This window comes from Octopus sinensis, linkage group LG21 (genome assembly GCF_006345805.1).
Source record: "Octopus sinensis linkage group LG21, ASM634580v1, whole genome shotgun sequence".
Classification (NCBI taxonomy): Eukaryota; Metazoa; Mollusca; class Cephalopoda; order Octopoda; family Octopodidae; genus Octopus; species Octopus sinensis.
Genome location: NC_043017.1, coordinates 15,601,556 through 15,611,555, shown reverse-complemented (window position 1 = coordinate 15,611,555; position 10,000 = coordinate 15,601,556). Strand labels below are relative to the sequence as shown.

Genomic DNA, 10,000 nt, shown 5'->3' with positions numbered 1-10,000 from the left:
AAAAGGCCCCAAGAGGGGATTAACTTAATGAACACTTGTGAGTTATTAATCAAGGATAAAATAGGCAAAGTTTAACCGAAATTTTCGCAGAAGAGTCACAACTCATGATTATATTAGTTTATTCATATCAATACTACTAATAAAAGGGTTTCTTATACGTATTTCCTCCCTGAAAGCGAAGGTTTTATCTCTGCCTTTTCCCAGTTATTGTACAGCGGCCATGCTGGGGTATTGCCTTGAAGGGTTTAGTCGAACAGATTGACCCCGGTATTTATTCTATCGGCAACTCTTGCTGAACCGCTAGAATACGGGGACGTAAACAAACCAATACCAGTTATCAAGCAGTGGTGAGGTACTAACGACCGCACGTGCACACACACATATTTTCATAGACTCGACGAGCTTCTTTCACTTTCCGTCTGCCTCACAGTGTTCTTTATTATTTTTGGGTCGACCCAAGGTTTTAATAGTAATAGAAGATATTTGCCCTAGGTGCTGTGCATTGTGACGACTGAACCCAAGACCGCACGGTTTGTAGGCAAGCTTCTTCACCGCATAGCCACACCTGCCTTCCCGTTCCTTGGCACCCTTTCTAACCGTCGCTCCAACCAAGTCAGCCAACAGTAGCAACGGCAAAGACTAAATAAACTACGGCTACCAGTAAATTAGTCATTTTGTTTTCTTTTTGCCTGTGTAAAAGCTAAGGAAGGCAGTGTGTAGAATATGAGGGAGTGAATGTTTACGGGCGACCTTAATCTAAAGGTTCTTGTTTAGAACGAAATACATCCATGCAGGACTGGAAGGGACAGGCGCGCGTTATGTATATATATATGTATGTATATAACACAGACACACGTGTAGGTTTTATCGTTTAATCGTGTGTGTATATATAATACGCGTACACATACAATGTAATTGGCTGTGATAATCACTTTGGAACGAAGGCTTACATGCGTTAAATATTTGTGCGTGTGTATATGTTTGTTTGTGTGTGTTATGTGCCACTGTTCCATGTTTCCACAGAACTGTCGATTCACATTCAGTAGGCTTTTGGAGGCCGTGTTTATTGGCGTGTATACGTGTCGGCGGACATAGAATACCGAGATATGCGTGTGTCTAAGCTGATTATATATATATATATATATATATATATATATATATATGTGTGTGTGTGTGTGTGTGGTGTGTGTGTGTGTGTATACGTATATGGAAGTTTTGTCGAGAGGAAACAGCCCATGACCTTTGACGTGATTGATCAGGGTGGTGGACATGTCGAATAACTGCAGTGTGTGTGTAGGAGGATTACGTCTGGCGTTATCCGCCTCGTGGTGGATATGAATAAAACTGCATTGCGTATGCATGTGTGTGTGTGTGTGTAACTCAGAGTAGCAACAGAGTAATGTCTATAAAATAGTATTTGTGTGTATGTACGCATTTATACACACACACACGCACAGACAATCTGACGAAGGAAAACAAGCCGAAACTTCGAAGTCACTGTCAACCTTTACCTTGTAAAAGCTTACTGTGTATTATATTAAAACTATTGAGCAATTCGGTTTAATGCTAAATAGTTTATGTCTATATATTTGACATGTACGCACACATACAGGCACATCTTTATGTCGTCATTTAACACCAAGTCAATCCTAATCGAGCAGAACAATTAGTCACTCCACCCGTGGCCATTTTGTCTATTTCCGGCAAACTGAGAAACCAGGACCATATTATGCAATGTGTTCTGAATTTTTTTAATGGTGGAATGGGATTTGAGGAAACTTTAGCTGCTATTTCTAGCAATTTCTAGGTACCACATTGAACCATTGTCTTGAAAGCTTTTTAAGATAGAATTGCCTCAACATGGCCGAAGACCCAGTGAAAAAAAAAAGACATTAGATATTGGTAGGAATGGCTGTTATCTTTCAAGAAGGGTCTGTAATGAAATATATTTGCCAGCTATATAAACACATTTGAAGAAGAAGACACCGTCTTCGGTCACGCACCAGAACTTATAAATATGGTGCTAATAATAGAAGACGCTTATGATCAGAGTTTGTGGGTCTCTAACATTTTAGCTTTATTATTAGCCGTTTTTTGTTATCGAAAAGCCCTCGTTCCAAAGTGATTACAATAAGAGGTGGCATATGTATGTATATATATATATATATATATATATATATATATATATATAATATATATATATATATATATACATACACATGAGCCCTCATCCTAGTGGTTTTCCAATTGTGTGTATGTATCTGTATATTGTGTGTGTGCATGTATTATAAGTATATATCTATATATATAAAAAGTGGTTACAGCTTATGTATTAGGCATTATTATACTATTCCCTCATTGGAAGCCAACCGCTACGCTTTCGCCATTGAATGCTAACCAGGCAACAATTACGAAGGTCACGTCACGTACTTTATATTGTACTCTTTCCTTATTTCTCGAACTCACACACAAAATAAGTCATCAAGAAGTCGTTATGATTAATCATTAATAATAATCAATGATTTGTGGAGAAATAAACCACCAACAACAACAACAACAACTACTACTACTACTATTATTGAGAAAATGGTCAGTGTGAAAGAACCAATTCTGAGTATACTCCTATGAAAAAATAAATAGATAAAAGGGCTCTGGGCCCTGTTGGTCAGGCACCCGTGGCTTTTGTGGGGTTTCCACGAGTAGCCTTAAAGCACCTCCCCTATTAGGAGTTTTATTTGTTTTTTTCTTTATTTCATTTACCCGTTCTAAAACCCTTTATATCGTCCTGTTTTGTAAGTTGATGTTGTTTTTGTTAGCCCTTGTGGCCAATAAAAGAATTAATTATTATTATTAACGTCTTCATCTATTGAAGGTTGGGGCATGGAGATGTTACGGCAAATAAAGACGGGATGCTCAAAAAATATAAACCAGCTAATAAAATAGACCAGCCACCAAATGGAATTCATACAAGTTATATATATGTATATATATATATATACATGTATATAATATATATACATACACACACACACACACGTGTGGTGTATAAAATGTATGAATGAAATGCATATTATAGTTCACTGCTAGCAGTAATGGCGGCGGCGGCGGTGTGTGACCTACTCTCCTCCATTGCTTTTCTCGCCCGTCTTCTTCCCTCCCGTATTTGCTGTTTGTTTTCACATTAAAATATTTCACCAAGTGATATTTTTTCTCAGTTCTTTTCTTTCCTATATCTGCTCCATTACTTTTGTAGCTTAGTATATTTTAGAATATTTCATGCTTCTGGAGTTTGTTTCCCTCAGTTCTTTTGGAAAGTAAATAATTAGAAACGTATTTTAATAAAATTTAGTTTGGATTATTAATTTAGGATAAGACGAAAAATACATTCCTATCTATTTATCTGCATAATGTATGTATGTATATATATATATATTATATATATATATATATATATATATATATATATATTAGAAAAATTGAGGTAATCAGATCAGATTATATATATATATATATATATATATATATATCATCATCATCATCATTATATACATGTATATATATATATATATATATATATATATATATACATATATATATATAAGTATATATTTTATCTATATACACTTAGAAACGACCTGTACCACATAGTCTTCTCAGTAACTTCGTGAAACCTTCTGTATTTGCTTCTTTGTGTACGCGTGTGTCTATATACATATATATATATATATATATATATATATATATTATATATATATATATATATATGTATATATGTATATATATGTGTGTGTGTGTGTGAGGCGTATGTACGAGTTTAGAGGTAGATAGTTCAAGGTAGTTTAAAAAATGTTTATTCTCATTGTTAATCGATATTTGTAAAAAAAAATTGTTTTTCTAAATTCCAGTCAGAATTGTAAAAACTTAAAATACAGAGAATTGTCCAAAAGACCTACAAAGTACCACCACCACCATGATCACTAACACCTTCTCTTATTCTATTCTGAATATATATTACAATTAATAATAGCATTGATAATTTATTTTCTTTCAAAGGTATATATAAAGCACAAGGAAATTTTATGTTAAATAACTTAATGCGGTGTCGATATGTCTATATATAATGTTATATATTTATAGTGTGTAGCCAGTCAGCTTGGGTGATTTCAACATGGCCGCCGTTTCCTCCCCCCCTCTCAGTCTCTCTGGCACTGTTTTGTTGACGACAGCAATCCAGCTGCTGAGAGAGCGAATACCTTAACCCTTTCTTAGCTCTGCAAATGAGATATTCTCTCTTTTCATAGACCTTTCCTTCGTTGCTCATGCCATTCCACTTGTATTTAACAAATGCTAGGAACTTTATAATGTCATTTGTTACATACACATATACATACATGGTTGTTCATATATATATATATATATTACATACACATTTTCGATCAGTATGCAGTGTGAAAATAAAAATTCTTCATTGCGTATATTTTTTTATTCTTTGGTATCTTGCTCAGAAAAACAACAGATGCGTGCCTGCGCATATATATTATATAGTATATATATATATATGAAAGTAAAAAAAAATGCTCCTAATTTTTGCAGTAGAGGCTTTCTGTAATATCCAAATTAAAATATTTGATACAGAATTGTTTTTACAATAATAATAATTATTATATATATATATATATATATATATATATATATATATATATATATTGTATTGATATTTTGAGCTTGTTCCAAAAGCAAAAAGTCGTCAGGTCTTTTCACTAAGGCTGGTTCTCTACTGATCTTTACCAATTTCCCTCTCTTTTATACATTTCTTGGCCCCTACAGCCTAAGTCTTCACCCCACCTTCAAATTTTAGCTCTGTCCGTCTCTCCAACAATGTTTTATTCTATTCTGAAAGGTTCAAATCTTTTCCATTTCAATTAAATAACTTTTTTCACCCATTTAGCCAACCCCTATGGATTGGTTGTCTCTTGTCCCACGTCAGTCACTCATTGAGCAAACATGATCGAAGATATCAATTTAACCGTGACCATCCTGCCTTATGTGTAGCTTAAATTATGTTACTTAATATTTCCTGTCCATCTTTAAAATAGTACGGTGCAATTTGAAACAGATTTGGCTGTTATTTCTCAACTGAAATGTCCACTTTGAGGAGGCTTTAACTGTTTGACCTTTGGAAGGAAAGTTACAAAAACCTAAAATATATTAGCTAGTATATATAGTTTTATCTATCTATCTGCCTATCTAAAGTTTTCTACACACACACATATATATTTATACACAGACACATGTGTGTGCATATATATATATATATATATATATATATATATATATATATATATATAAACGTATAAACGGACGCTAAACGATGATGATGATGATATATATATATATATATATATATATATATATATATATATATATATATATATATACATATATAGCCTACTGCTGATATATTTTCTAGTGACTAATAGATATATACAATACTACTAGTATATTAACTAGCATATATAATCTAGTGCAAACGTATTTAACAAGTGTGTATAACAATATTGACTGGTTTGCATGTACATACAGCCATGTCAATTTGCATCTCTGTATGCATACGCACACGCACCAGCATATATATTATATATAGACACTCTCACACACATACACTCACAGCCTCTATTCTCATGCACACATACACAGGCACACTCTCTCTCACACACATACATACATACATGTATGCCTGCATTAAATATGGTGCAGCTTCTTGTTAACCACTGAAAACCGTGTCCATTTACAAAGTGGTGACTGTCTTGGTTGAGTCAAGACAGTTGCATCAAGCATGCAAGTGCGCGCGCACATGTGTGTATACAGTAAGAAAGTGTAATGATGAAGTTAATTGTCTTAATGTCCACTTTCCACCTGCTTTTGTTTTAGTTTCTCTTCAACCCTCATTACTGCATCACCGCCACCACATACCCCCCTCCCCCCGAGCAATAATGTAAGTCCATGGTGGAACTTTTAAAAATCTTTTGGGAATATCCTTCATTGTCTGATTAAATTTTAGCTTTGATAACTATTTTCCCCTCCCTTGGATTCTCTTATGTTTATAAGCACAGGCTTGTTGCTGAAGACTTGGTCTTTGAGTTCTCTTGTAGATTCTTTAACAACTGTATTTAACATTCTTTCTGTTCACTCCAGACATCCAATCCTTTCTCTGCATCCTTGTTTGGTGGAATAAACAAACAGGAGATGGCTTGATACTTGTACGAGTGTGTATGGCCTGATGTGTGTATTCTCTCTCTCTCACCCCCCCACACACTCATGCACATTTAAATATTTCTATATGTGTATAGAGTAATGTGTGTGTATATGTGTGTCTGTGTCATCTGATATTTGTGTGTATAGCTAAGGTTTTCAACTAGTTTCAAACCTTTATGTCTGTGTGTATAAAATCCATTTGGTGACATTTGTTGATTATTTGGAAAGAGAGCCAACTAGAGACATGCTATATATATACACATAGGTGCACTCAGTCTTTGGGTCACACACACACACACATGCACAACGTACGCTTATACATATTTAAATTTTTTCATCTTTTCTTTTGCTATAGAAATGAAGAATTTAAGAAGAAATTGGTTTCTTGAAAATCTTTTGCTTTTTTGTGGTTTCTATAATGTGTGTGTGTGTGTGTATAATATAGACAGATAGAGAGAGGTATGTATCTATTCTCTAATCATGAATTGCAACTGGAGCAAAATATTAAAAAAATATTTGTTAAAAAATACTTTATTTAAAACCCTCGGTTAATATTTACTTATAGAATGATAAAAACCATCTTAATATATATATATGATAATATATGGTGTATATATATATGTATATATATATATTGTAATATCAGAAAATATTTACATGGTTCCATATTCAGGTTGCTTTTCTTAATTCTCAGATAGTTAACCAATTGCTTACATTCTACTGTCATATATACTGTTAGTTTAGGCTTATACAGAAGGCATTAGATTAAATACAGGCACACACACATACATGCATACACACACATATATAAATATATATGCACATGTCTGTAGTCCAACCCATACCAGCATGGAACATGAATGTTAAATGATGATGAGAGATACATACGTGCACACACACACACACACGCACACACACACACACACACACACACACACATATTTCTGTATATACATAATCATATATTTATATAAACATACACCCAAGTATCTATATATAATTAGTTAATTTTAATTTAGTTTGCAAATCAATTATTCTTTTGAAATTGTTCCTCATTAGTTATCATTTCAAGTATAGTTGTGTGAAATTAAAGCAGCTGGTTAATTAATGGTTCTTTTGGCAAAATTGGGTAAAACTTTCTGGACAACCTTTGTGTGTGTGTGTGTGTGTGTGTGTACATATATGCATATTCACTATTCAATATTTAGTGTTACAAAGGTGACGGGCTGGCAGAGTGGTTAGCATGCTGGGCGAAATGCTTAGCAGTATGTCGTCTGTCTTTACGTTCTGAGTTCAAACTCCACCAAGGTTGACTTTGCTTTGCATCCGTTAGGGGTCAATTAAATAAGTACGAATTATGCACTGGAGTCGATATAATCGACGTAATCCCTTTGTCTGTCTCCTCTATATTTAGACCCCTGTGGGCAATGAAGAAATAAATATATATATATATATATACTCTATGAGGGCAGCAAGCTGGCAGAGTGGTTAGCACGCCGGGCGAAATGCTTAGCAGTATTTCGTCTGTCTTTATGTTTTGAGTTCAAATTCCACCGAGGTCGACTTTGCCTTTCATCCTTTTGGGGGTCGAAAAACAAAGTACCAGTGTACCCTCCCCCAAAATTCTGGGCCTTGTGTCTAGAGTAGAAAAGAATATTTAGTATTACAGGTAAAATCTGTTTTGAATTATTATTGTGTACACACACACACACATATACAACGGGAGGTGAAGTATTCAATACTTGTAGAGTTTACTTTGTCAGAAACTGATGACCTCACTGTCTGTACTCACAACTTTCTATTTGTAGGCAGCTTTATATATCTAATATATATATATATATATATATATATATATATTATATATATATATATATATATATAATATACATATATAATATATATATATGTGTGTGTATTTATATTTGTATACATACACATGCACACATATGCACATGCATATATTTATGTTTTATGTCTTATGCATATATATTGTGTATGAAGCATATATTCTATGGGGAAGGAAACCAGGTATGCCCTCTTAGGGGAGTGGTCAACAACACTTTGGGAGTCCTCACTTCTTTTTTTTAATGGGGGTGTCCTAGCTGAAACTAGTGCAAGTTATATATATATGTATAATAGATATATATATTTCTATTTTTGTTTTGGTTGAATTACTACAGGACTATCCATTTTTTTTATTAGTTGTGGTGGTACTGGTAGTAGTAGTGGTGGTGGTATTCCTGGTGGGGAGTGTTGGTTTCGGTAGTGGTCACTGTAGTTGTTGTGGTCAAGATAGGAGTAACTGTTTGGACAGTCAACCAGTCTGGTTGTAGAAGTAAACTTCATTTTTCAACATCAAATAGTGTTTGGGAGAGATTTCGGACAGATTGGAGAAGAGCCCCTGGCCCTCTTACATTAAAATTGTCCCCATTATTGGAGGGAGGGGTCAGTCTCTTAAATTAGGATTGTCTCCTTCATTGGAAGTGGTTCCTATTATTAGGGGTTATCTGGGGTTATATATCTGATTGATAATAGGAATTTTAAGTGATTTGCGATGATGGTGGTTGTAGTGATGATGTTGATGATGTTGGTAATGAGATGGTGATGGCGGTGGTTATAGACAATGGTGTTGATGATGATGATGATGATGCTGATGGTCTGTTCTGGTATTTTCGTGATAGTAGTGGTGCTAGTGGTGATGAACGTTACTGGTATGATGATGATGATGATGATGATGATGATGATGATGATGATGATGGTAGTGGTGCTGCTGCTGCTCTTACTAAAAATATCGTCTCACTTCATTTTTGCTTTGTTTTTTGCAGTGAGGGTCTTCATTCTGTTCTGTTTAGTTTCTAGTGATTTACAGAACACAATTGTTATTGATGGTTGTGATTACTACTACCACCACCACCACCACCACCACTACAATAATAATGGTGATAATTCACCATACTCTTGGCGGCCACATTGTTTTCTTGTTTTGGCTTGAAGGATTTTGTGTGTGATTGGATGACATGCGTGTGTGTGTGTGTGTGTGTGTATGAGAAAGGACCTGTGTATGTGTGTGTGTGTGTGTGTATGAGAAAGGACCTGTGTATGTGTGTGTGTGTGTGTGTATGAGAAAGGACCTGTGTATGTGTGTGTGTGTATGAGAAAGGACCTGTGTATGTGTGTGTGTATGAGAAAGGACCTGTGTATGTGTGTGTGTATGAGAAAGGACCTGTGTATGTATGTGTATGAGGTCATATGAGGGTATATGTATGTGTGTAAGAGAAAAGACATGCATGTGTGTGAGTATGAGGTCATATGTGGGTATATGTATGTGAGAGAAAGGGCAAGTGTGTGTGTGTGTGTGCATGGGCACATTTGAACTCATGTATATGTTTGGGATATGTAAGGGCATGTATGTGTGTGTGTTTGTAAGGGCATATGTGACTGTGTATTTAGGGACCTATATGTGTGTGTTTAGATTTGTGGGCATGTAATCAAGCATGTGGGTGTATATAACTGCAAAATAATGTGTGTGTGTATGACTGTTACAATAACAATGTGTGTATGCGTGTGTGTGTGTGTGTAATGTTATGCATATTAGCTGTTCCACCAGTTGTGCATCCTCCTTTCCTGAAGTGTTGTTGAGTGGAGGTAGTAGTGAGTGACACACAGACACACACACACACACATATATATATATACACACACACGCATATATGTACACACCCACACACACACACACACACACACA

The 10,000-nt window shown here is 34.8% G+C and overlaps 1 protein-coding gene across 1 annotated transcript in view; it reads left to right on the top strand.

Annotated features, from left to right (window-relative positions):
* The window catches only part of LOC115222830 (putative mediator of RNA polymerase II transcription subunit 26), a 50,448-nt gene that overhangs the window by 28,585 nt on the left and 11,863 nt on the right, over positions 1-10,000 (top strand). The gene's annotated exons all lie outside the window — the stretch shown is intronic.